Source organism: Onychomys torridus, chromosome 19, assembly GCF_903995425.1.
Source record: "Onychomys torridus chromosome 19, mOncTor1.1, whole genome shotgun sequence".
Taxonomy (NCBI): domain Eukaryota; kingdom Metazoa; phylum Chordata; class Mammalia; order Rodentia; family Cricetidae; genus Onychomys; species Onychomys torridus.
This window is the reverse complement of record NC_050461.1, coordinates 64,781,036-64,790,200: the sequence shown is the minus strand read 5'-3', so window position 1 is coordinate 64,790,200 and position 9,165 is coordinate 64,781,036. Positions and strand designations below refer to the sequence as shown.

At 43.9% G+C, this 9,165-nt stretch overlaps 1 long non-coding RNA gene across 1 annotated transcript; it reads left to right on the top strand.

Moving 5' to 3' along the window:
- The first annotated feature begins 234 nt into the window (after positions 1 to 234).
- Positions 235 to 8,318, top strand: LOC118570409. The gene is made up of 3 exons (XR_004943189.1): positions 235 to 415; positions 6,199 to 6,255; positions 8,160 to 8,318. It is a non-coding gene; the product is annotated as an uncharacterized LOC118570409 (long non-coding RNA).
- The last annotated feature ends 847 nt before the right edge of the window (positions 8,319 to 9,165 follow it).

The following is a 9,165-nucleotide window of genomic DNA, read 5'->3' as shown; positions in this document are numbered from 1 at the left end:
CCGAACCAACCAAGTCCCGCCTACTTCCCATTCACCATTGGCCAGACGAACCAGATTGGCTTTCCGCTGGAGGATCGGAAACGGAAGTGGAGTATCTTAGCGACCGAGCTTGTTCCCGCCCACGTTGCCGCTAGCAACCACAGGAACGAGCAGGGCTTTGAGCCAATGAGGATCGAGAGTGGGAGGTGGCGAAAGTGGCTCTGTCGGGAGGCTTTGAGAAGGCTTAGACCTGGGTGTTGGGAGCGGTGTGTGACGTAATGAAGGACAGGCTGGGAGACTTTCTTTGCTCGCTTCCTGCGACCAGGGGCCTGCGGTTCCTACTCTGGATCAGTCCTAGGAACTAGAGCGGACAGGGCGAGCCCTTATCTGGCTGAGGAGCTTCTTGGGAGCTAGTTAGCAGTCAGCGAAGTGGAAGGTATTTGAGGATGGACCCCTGTCTCACGAAGAGATTGGGCGCCCAACCCTGTGACCCCCTTGCAGGCTAATATAAAGTATCACAGTCATTTCTCCTTGATATTGAAAAATGAACGTATGAAAGGGAGGAAGGTGGAGGTAGCAGGGTTGGTCGAAGCCTTATTAAGGAAAGACTTCTCTTAGCAACGCATGGCTATTTTTATACTTGTTTCCTTTTCTCTCCCTTCTCTCCCTCTCTCTCAGACCAGAGAGACAATTAAAGAAGAAAATACTCTCACAGAGAGTGAGCATTTATAATCAGTGATGTGCATTTGGATCTAAATTGTGTCTCTGGTCCTGAGTGGAGACACAAGAATTGGGACTCTCAGGGAAAACTATGGTCCTAACAGTGCCTTCTTAAAGTGCTGTCCCTCCTAATTTGAACGATCTCTGTAGAAATCTTCCCCCATTTCCTGTTTCATCTCCTTTCATACATAACAATGATTTCCAGTCCCATCTTGAACTGTCCTGGGTGAGACAATTTAGGAAATACTGGATTCCTTAACTATCACAAGATAGGGGTAAGTTGTGTTTGTTACTACAAGATTATAATTGGTACTGGGCTCTGAAGGGGTTAGTGTGAGTATGCCTTTTTAGAAGTGTAGATGTAACCAGCTTGTTAAATAAGAAACACAGAACCTATTGCAGAGTTAAAAACCACAAGGTCAGAGCAAGAGCGGGAAAACCTTACCCTTCACTGCTTCTGCTGTTCTTCCTCTCCGCCAGGGACCTACTTCTGTGTGTCTTGTCTACTTATAGACTTTCTGTTCTGTTTTCTTATTGGTTGCAAAAGCAGCCACATGACCTCCTCGTCACTGCCTGTTTGTACAGACCTCCAGGTCTTCTATGGTTGTTATTGAGATTAAAGGCATGTGTCTGCCAGGCTGGCTGTGTCCTAGAACACACAAAGATCTACCTAGCTCTGCCTCCCAAGTGCTGGGATTAAAGGCGTGCACCACTACCGCCCAGCTTCTGCTCTGGCTTGCTCTGACCTCAAGGCAACTTTATTAACATACAAATAAAATCACATTTCAATACAAATAAAATATCACTATATAGAAGTTTTGAGTTCTTATCGGTACTTTTAATCAATTTATATAAATTATGAGAATTCAAATAAAAGGTAAGGCTTTTACTTAGCAGTATTTTGATTTTATATTTGTACTCCTTATCTCTTATGCTGAAAATCTGTAATTTTTAGTGACATTGATATAATAATATATCTGAATTTGGGGACATTTATCATAAATACATAATTTTATGATTATATTTTAGGATATTATTACATTTAGAAACGTTACTTGTTAAACAGTTATGCCGTGGCCAACACACCTGGGCATCACAGGGACCTGGAAAGAAGGCTAATGGAAGACAGAGACACAAGACTCAGGGTTCACTTTGAGAGTGAACAATTGTTATTTTTCCCATTGCTGTTTATATGTTATTTAGCTATTACCTGGAAATTGCAAGCAGAGTTTGAGAAACAGTCTCTTTGGCTGTATTACCCGAATTCTTCTTTTGCATTTTCCTGCCCTTGGCTTCCTCTTTGGCTTTATCTCATGCCTGCAGTTTTTCAGTCAGGAGACCACAACTTGGTCAGGGTTTATGCTTGAGAAAGGAATTACAGACTATCTGGACCCAACACAATTATATACAATGTATAATAGAAATGTATGTTATATAATTGAAGGTTCTGTATATTAGGAAATTAGGTAAAAAGCATATGATTAGTAGTTTTAAGTGATCAGTAGAATTATTAATCAACCTACCAGTTATAGCCTAATGTGTTTATGTTTTGTTTTGTTTTTGAGACAGTATCGCAGTGTACTCTTCTTGACCTTGAACTCACTATATAAATAAGGTTGAACTTGAACTCATGGAAATATGCCTCCCAAGTGCTAAGACCAAAGGCATGTATTACCACACCCAGCTATGTGTTTATGGTTTTTCTGTCCTTAAGAAAAGTCCCACTTCACTAAAAATCCCAGTACTCGGGAAGCAGAGCCAGGTGGATCTCTGTGAGTTCGAGGCCAGTCTGGTCTGCAAAGCGAGATCCAGGACAGGCACCAAAACTACATATAGAAACCCTGTCTCGAAAAACCAAAAGAGCCAAAAAAAAAAAAAAAAAGAAAGAAAGAAAAGAAAAGAAAAATTCCACTTGAGGGCTGGGGATGTAGCTCAGTGGTAGAGTGCTTGCCTAGGATGCACAATGCCCTAGTTTCAACCCTCAGTACAAGAAAGAAAAGGGTAAGGTGAAAGGAAAAAAAAGAATGTTTAACTTAATAAGTGCAGGCAAAGATTTATTTTTTTAATCTTTATTCATGTATACGTGTGTGTCTATGTGTATGTATATGTTACATGTGTGCAGGTGCCCATAAGAGGGCGTCACATCCCCTGGAGCTATAGTTACAGGTAGCTGTGAGTGGCTTGATGTGCTGGAAACTGAACTCTGGTCCTCTATAAGAGCGTCACGTGATCTTAACTACTGAGCAATCGCTCCAGCCCCACTATTTATTCTCTCACTTTGCTTACTACATACAGAGCAAACTCACACATTCAACATTGAAAGCATAGCTATCACAGATCATTCTCCAGACACTGCAGAGTAGTTCCATATGAAGTCGAGTTTCAGGTATGTGATTTGATGTGATGAGAGGATGGAGGAGAACATTGGAGGTGTAGAGAACAAATGGGTTGAGTTGCCTTGGGGTGGATAGTGGGACTTGTAGACAGAAGGATGTGGAATACAGCTCCCCTCTTTTTTCCTGTCTCTCCTACCAGAAGAACTCTCTGTACTGTTTTGGCACTGTGATGCAAACCTGGGACTCTCCTCTGGAATGCAGCCTCATCTAGCTGTTCATATAGTAGTTCAGCAAGGAGGGCTCCTCAAATATGAGAGAACTGTTGGTTCTCTCCAAGAATACTAAATGCTCATGGCTGAACTCAAGCTGGATATTATGATCTGTTTCTTTTGTTTGTTTTTATGCCAGTTTCTCTCAAAGACAGGTTTATGTATCTCAGCCTGGCTCAAATTCACTATAGTCAAGGCTGGACTTGAACTCCTGATCCCGCCTACCTCTACATCTACAGCACTGAGATTACATGTGTGCATCACCGTGCCCAATTTATGTAGTACTGGGGATGGAACCCAGGGACTCATATATGCAAGCTAAGCACTCTACCAACTAAACCACATCCTCAACCCTTCAATGCATGGTTCTCTGACTCTTTTTACCTGTGTGGTATGGAGCATCTGTGTTTTTACTGTCTAGAGAAGAATTTTGGTTTTTTTTAACCCAAAGTTCAGAAAATCAGAGATATAAGTAAGAGAACAGGATACTTTGACAGTATAGATGATATTCCAATTCTGCATCCTGCTTCATAGCATCAATATAAAACATTCTGGGTTCAGAACTTCAGGGAAATGTCAAGCATCATCCTACCATCCTTCTACAGAAAAAAATAAGCTTGGGAAGGGAAGGAGAAGGAGTGAGGAATAATCTTTTGTTCAAAACTTCCAGTCTCTACATACGTTGTAGGTGACTCATAGAGTGTGTATGTTACTGGGTTCAAAGCTCCACATGAGGAAAATGAAAGAAAGGTTGAAGCCTAGCTTTCAGCTTCCTTCCTTCTTTTTCTTTTCTTTTTTCTTCCTTTCTTTTGTCTTTGTCGCAGGAAAGAAGCGATGGATGGAAGGCAGTTGAGTTTCATAGTGAGTCAGTCTTCTTTGAGTTTCTCCAGGAAAAGAGAGCATTAAACATCCCCATCCCCCATGCACACACACACTGAAAATGAATGATAGAGAAAGAACACAAACCTTTGTTAGTTTGATGGGAGAAACCCAGTGTATCCATGAATAATAATATCCATGAATAACAGTAATACACACAAATAATCATAACAATCTGTGACTTGCTTAGCGAGAGGACAATGAGGATGGGTGTTAGTTATTTAGCAGCGCTCTTACCTGTGAGGAACACGTCCCGAACACGACAAATCCACAGAAGAGCTGTTTATTAATATAGGATAGAAAGAGAATGTGACAGGGGTGACAGGCCCGTGTGAAACACACACGTGGTTAAGGAGACAAGAAGAGGAGGAGAGAAGAGAAAGGAGAAAGAAAAGAGAGACCTGTGCAAAATGGTGCCGGCTTTTTAAAGAGTGGGCTGCGCATGCGTACAGGACCGCATGTGGCTACTCCATGCATGTGCGTAGATTACATGGCCATGCGTGCTTTATGCAACCATGTAAAGCCATGGAGTCCTAGCCACGTGAGATGTTCTGACCTGGAAATAGCTATTTTGAACCAGAAGTAATTAGGTGGTCCGCTGGGCAAGCCCAACCGTGTGGGCACGTTGTGATTTCCTATCAATGGGTTATAGGCCTTTCCTCTTTAATGATCTTCACCTGTCAGAGAAAATCAATTGCAAAAGAAGAACTTTGGAAAGTAAAGGCTAGAAGTGTAGCTCAGTGGCTGGTGTGCTTGCCTAATACATATGAGGAGGCCCTAGTTAGCTTTCTGTTTCTGATAAACCCTTCTGAACACAACTGACTAGGGAGGAAAGGGTTTATTATTTGGCTTACAGGTTACAATCCATTACTGAGGGAAGCCAACACAGGAACTTGAAACAGGAACCATGGAAAAGAGCTGCTTATTGGCTTATTTCTGGGGTTTGATACCTTTCTTATACAGCTCATGCCCACCTGCCCATGGATGGCTCTGTTCCCAATGGGCTGGGTCCTCCCAAATCAATCACTGATCTAGAAAATACTCAACAGAGTTCCACAGACCATTCTGACAGTGGCAGTTTATCCACTGATAGTGCCACTTCCCAGAGTTATTTATATTTTTGTCAAGTTCACAGAAACTAACTATGACACCTCAGCACTGTATAAAACTGAGCGTGGTGGAATTCACCTGTAATCCTAGAGCAGGAGAGACAGACTCGGGGATCAGGGATTAAAGATTATCCTTGGCTTCCTAGTCAAAAGGCAGTCTGGCATACATGAGATCCTGTAAGTGGGGTGCGGTAGGAAGAGACTATCCTGCTTGTTCTGCTTGAGCTCTCCAGGGGTAACTTGTTTTCCTTGTTTTCTTCTGTGGCATCCCACATCCACAGTGCCTGAGGATATCATTTTCTTTCTTTTTTATTTTATTTTATTTTTTTAGGTTTATTCCTAGATACTTAACTTATTTTTAATTTTACTTAACGTTTTTTTCATTTATTTTACATACCGACCACAGGTTCCCCCCCCCCCTCCTCTCCTCCTGTTCCTTCCTCCTACTAACATCTACCCCCTCCCCTTCCACTCCTCTTCCATCTCCATTCTGAAAGGGGCAGGCCTCCCTTGGGATTCAAAGCATGGCACATCACGATGAGGTAGAACTCACTTCCTCCCTCTGCATCAAGCCTGGGCAAGTGTAGTGCCCTGGAATTCCCAAGTTGGGTAACTGCCGCCCTGCTTGCCTGACCTTGACCTTGATGTCCTCCCTATGCTGATTCCCTGCTGGTCTCCACCCTCCTGAATGCTTAAGGGAAGTTCCTTGTTTGTGTATTCTGCATTTGGTGTAAACAGCTTAGATGCAAGAATGTAGAACATTCGGTAACGAACTGCTGCCCTCCAGGGGTTCCTCCATTATGCAGTAAGGCTGTATTTAAGGTTTCCTCCTTTCTTCAATAAACGGCATTCGGCATCCCCTGGCACAAATGACGCTGTCTTTTGTCTCTGTTTTTTGATCTACAGCCCCTGGCTCGGACATGGTGAATGGGTGGTAGCGCGGGCGCTACTGCAACAGGCAAGGTAATCCAGCATGGGGAACAGGTTCCCAAAAGCTAGCTAAGCCCCGGGACAGGTCCTGATATTACTGCTCGGAGCCCCACAAACAGACCAAGCTACACAACTGTCACACACATGCAGGTCCCATGCAGGCTCCCTAACTCCCATGTGGGTCCAAAGTTCATGAGCTCCCTCAGGTCAACTGTCTCTGTGGGTTTCCTCATCATGACCTTGACACACACACAAACACCCGGCTCATACAATCCCTTCTCCCTTCAGCCGGACTCCTGAGGCTCAGCCTAATGCTTGACTGTGGATCTCTGCATCTCCTTCCATCAGTTACTGGATAAAGGCTCTTCTGTGACAATTAGGGTAGTCACCAATCTACTTACAGTAGATAGCCAGTTCAGATATCCTCTCCAATGTTGCTAGGAGTCTTAGCTGCTGGGGTCATCCTTGTGGATTCCTGGGATTTTCCTTGACACCATTCTCCTAATCCCCAAGTGCCTCCCAATCAAGATGTCTCTTTTGTTACTCTCCCCCTCCGTCCCTCCCAACCCACCTCCTGCACCCAGCCCATCCAACTGGCTCCTTCAAATTCCCTTCCCTCCATCCCCCCCCCCCCCCCCAGTTTACCCAGGAGATCTCTATTTCCCCTTGTTAGGGAAATCCATGCATCTCTCTTTGGGCCCTCTTTGTTATCTAGCCTCTCTGGGGCTGTGAACTGTCAGTTGGTTATCCTGTACTTTACTCCTAATAGGAGGATGTCATTTTCTACAGTTTTCCTCAAAATGCCTCTGCCAGTCCCTGGACTCAGATTACAGACAACTCAACCTTCATCAGAGAAGTTTCTTTCAGCAGATGGCAATTAACACAGAAACCCATAACAGGATAACATGCTGAGAATGAGAGGCTTTGGAGCACTCAGTTCTAATGGGATGTCTTTATCAAACTCCTCCCATCAAGGCTCAGGGATCTATGTGGAAAAGGAACCAGATAAGGCAGAAAGATTGTAAGAGCGGCAGGTGGTGGTTAACTCTAAAGAAACAGTATCTTCCAGACACAACAGGGCTGATGCACATATGAACTCTCAGAGACTGTGACAGCATGCACAAGATCTCTACAGGTTCAAGCCATACAAAGGCACAGTACTGAGAAGAGGAACTGACACAGAGTCCCACCCCTTAGCTAAAGAGCTATTTGCAACTGCTACCTGCTGGGAAGGGAAAATCAGTTTTCTCTGATGGAGTATTACTGAGTTTATTAAACACACTATACTCCAAGGTAGGACTCATGCCCAGAAGTGGCTGACCAAAAAGCAGACGTGTTTTTGTGTGCTTTCTGGCTTGGTTTGGCATTTTTTGTCTTACTATTTTTTTTTTCTGTTCACTTTTGTTTTTATTTTTGTTTTATCTTTGGGGGGAGGGTGATGTTATTCATTACCAGAGAACCAAGTCTACCATGTATATTTTTGTATTCATGTAAAATTGATAATGATTATTTAAAAAAAAACAAAACAGGGAAGCGTGTATGCGGACAAATGAGAATCTGGGACTGTTCTCCACTTATGTAGTTGATCGGCTGAGTGGAATGATAGTAGCCTGCATTATGTCTCAGCAATAAGCAAGTGGGAGGAGATGCAGAAGGAAGTGTTGGTTATGAGGATTTGCTAATGGCTACATGGTGTTAATTCCCTAGACCATAGGCTATTCCTGTGCCATGTCTCCTGTCCTACAGTTACAGATACTATGTAAGTGTCAGAAGATACTGTGTAATGAGATTTACGTACAGTAAGTCACACTGCATTTGAGAGACCTTGTGTAGCAATTTCCTCTGAGTTGAAACATTTCCTTAGTGAAGGACCTGGGAAGCTCTAGAGACTCAGGAAGTAAACAAACTTGACAAGGTTTTCTGGTATGTCTCCTCAGGGTTAGAGAAACATCAAACAGCTGCTGGGGGCAGTTGACTCTGACTCAGCAACTCAGGTCAGACATTCTGACATATGGAGCTGCGTAGAAGCTGTGCAGAATCTCCAGACAATCTCCAAGATTGCAGCTTTCGTGAGCTGACACTGAAAGGAAAAAAAATCAGTAGCCATCTTGAGGGATGCTTCCCTCCCCACTCCTCCAAAGGTATTTACTGACCAGCAGTTTTAGAAGTTACCAGAAGTTGAACTTATAAGGCTGGGACAATAAAGCTATGTATCCTGGACTTGGGCAGTTATGGGCTCAACTGACCTCAGAGGAGAATAGGACTGAAACAATAAATCTGAATGCATATATCTTGGGTTCAGCAAAAGTGGGACATTGTTATGCTCAGATCTCGGGGACCCCCAAAAGACCACCATGGAGACCGGATCCAGCATGTAAAAGCAAAGAGCCTTTATTTCTAGCTCGGAGCTTGGTCCCTCTGTCTGTCAGACACAGCGGTGAGAGCAGCCTGCCCTGAGCTCAGGTGGGGCCAAGTTTTTATCATAGCAGAGGTTGGGTGAGGGGATTTCCAGGGTTCAGGACCCCGATTGTCTAGGGGTATCTGTAAAACAAAAAATAGGTGTGTGCTAGACTCAGGGATTTCTGGCCACCTTATCTAATGGTTGGAATGTTTGGGATATCAGGTACTTGCTCACCCCTGGGTATTATCTGCTTAAGGCTTTTCCTGGATCTGGATGTTGCCTGCCAATAAAACTGTCACAGAAGCTGTGTCTGGCCCATTAAGCTTGTTATGGCTGCTGTGAGGTCAGGCTGTTTGGGGGCCCCTCCACAGACATAGGGAGTAAAAATTTATGTCTCTGTAGATAGCCTGAATCCTGTTAGCCATCAGTGACCTTGAAAGGCCATTGTAAGGGAAACAAGGCCCCCCCCCACTAGCTCTGCTAATTGCAGATTCAGCGGGAAATACTGCACTCTGCCCCCACGCCCCATATCAGAAAAGTTA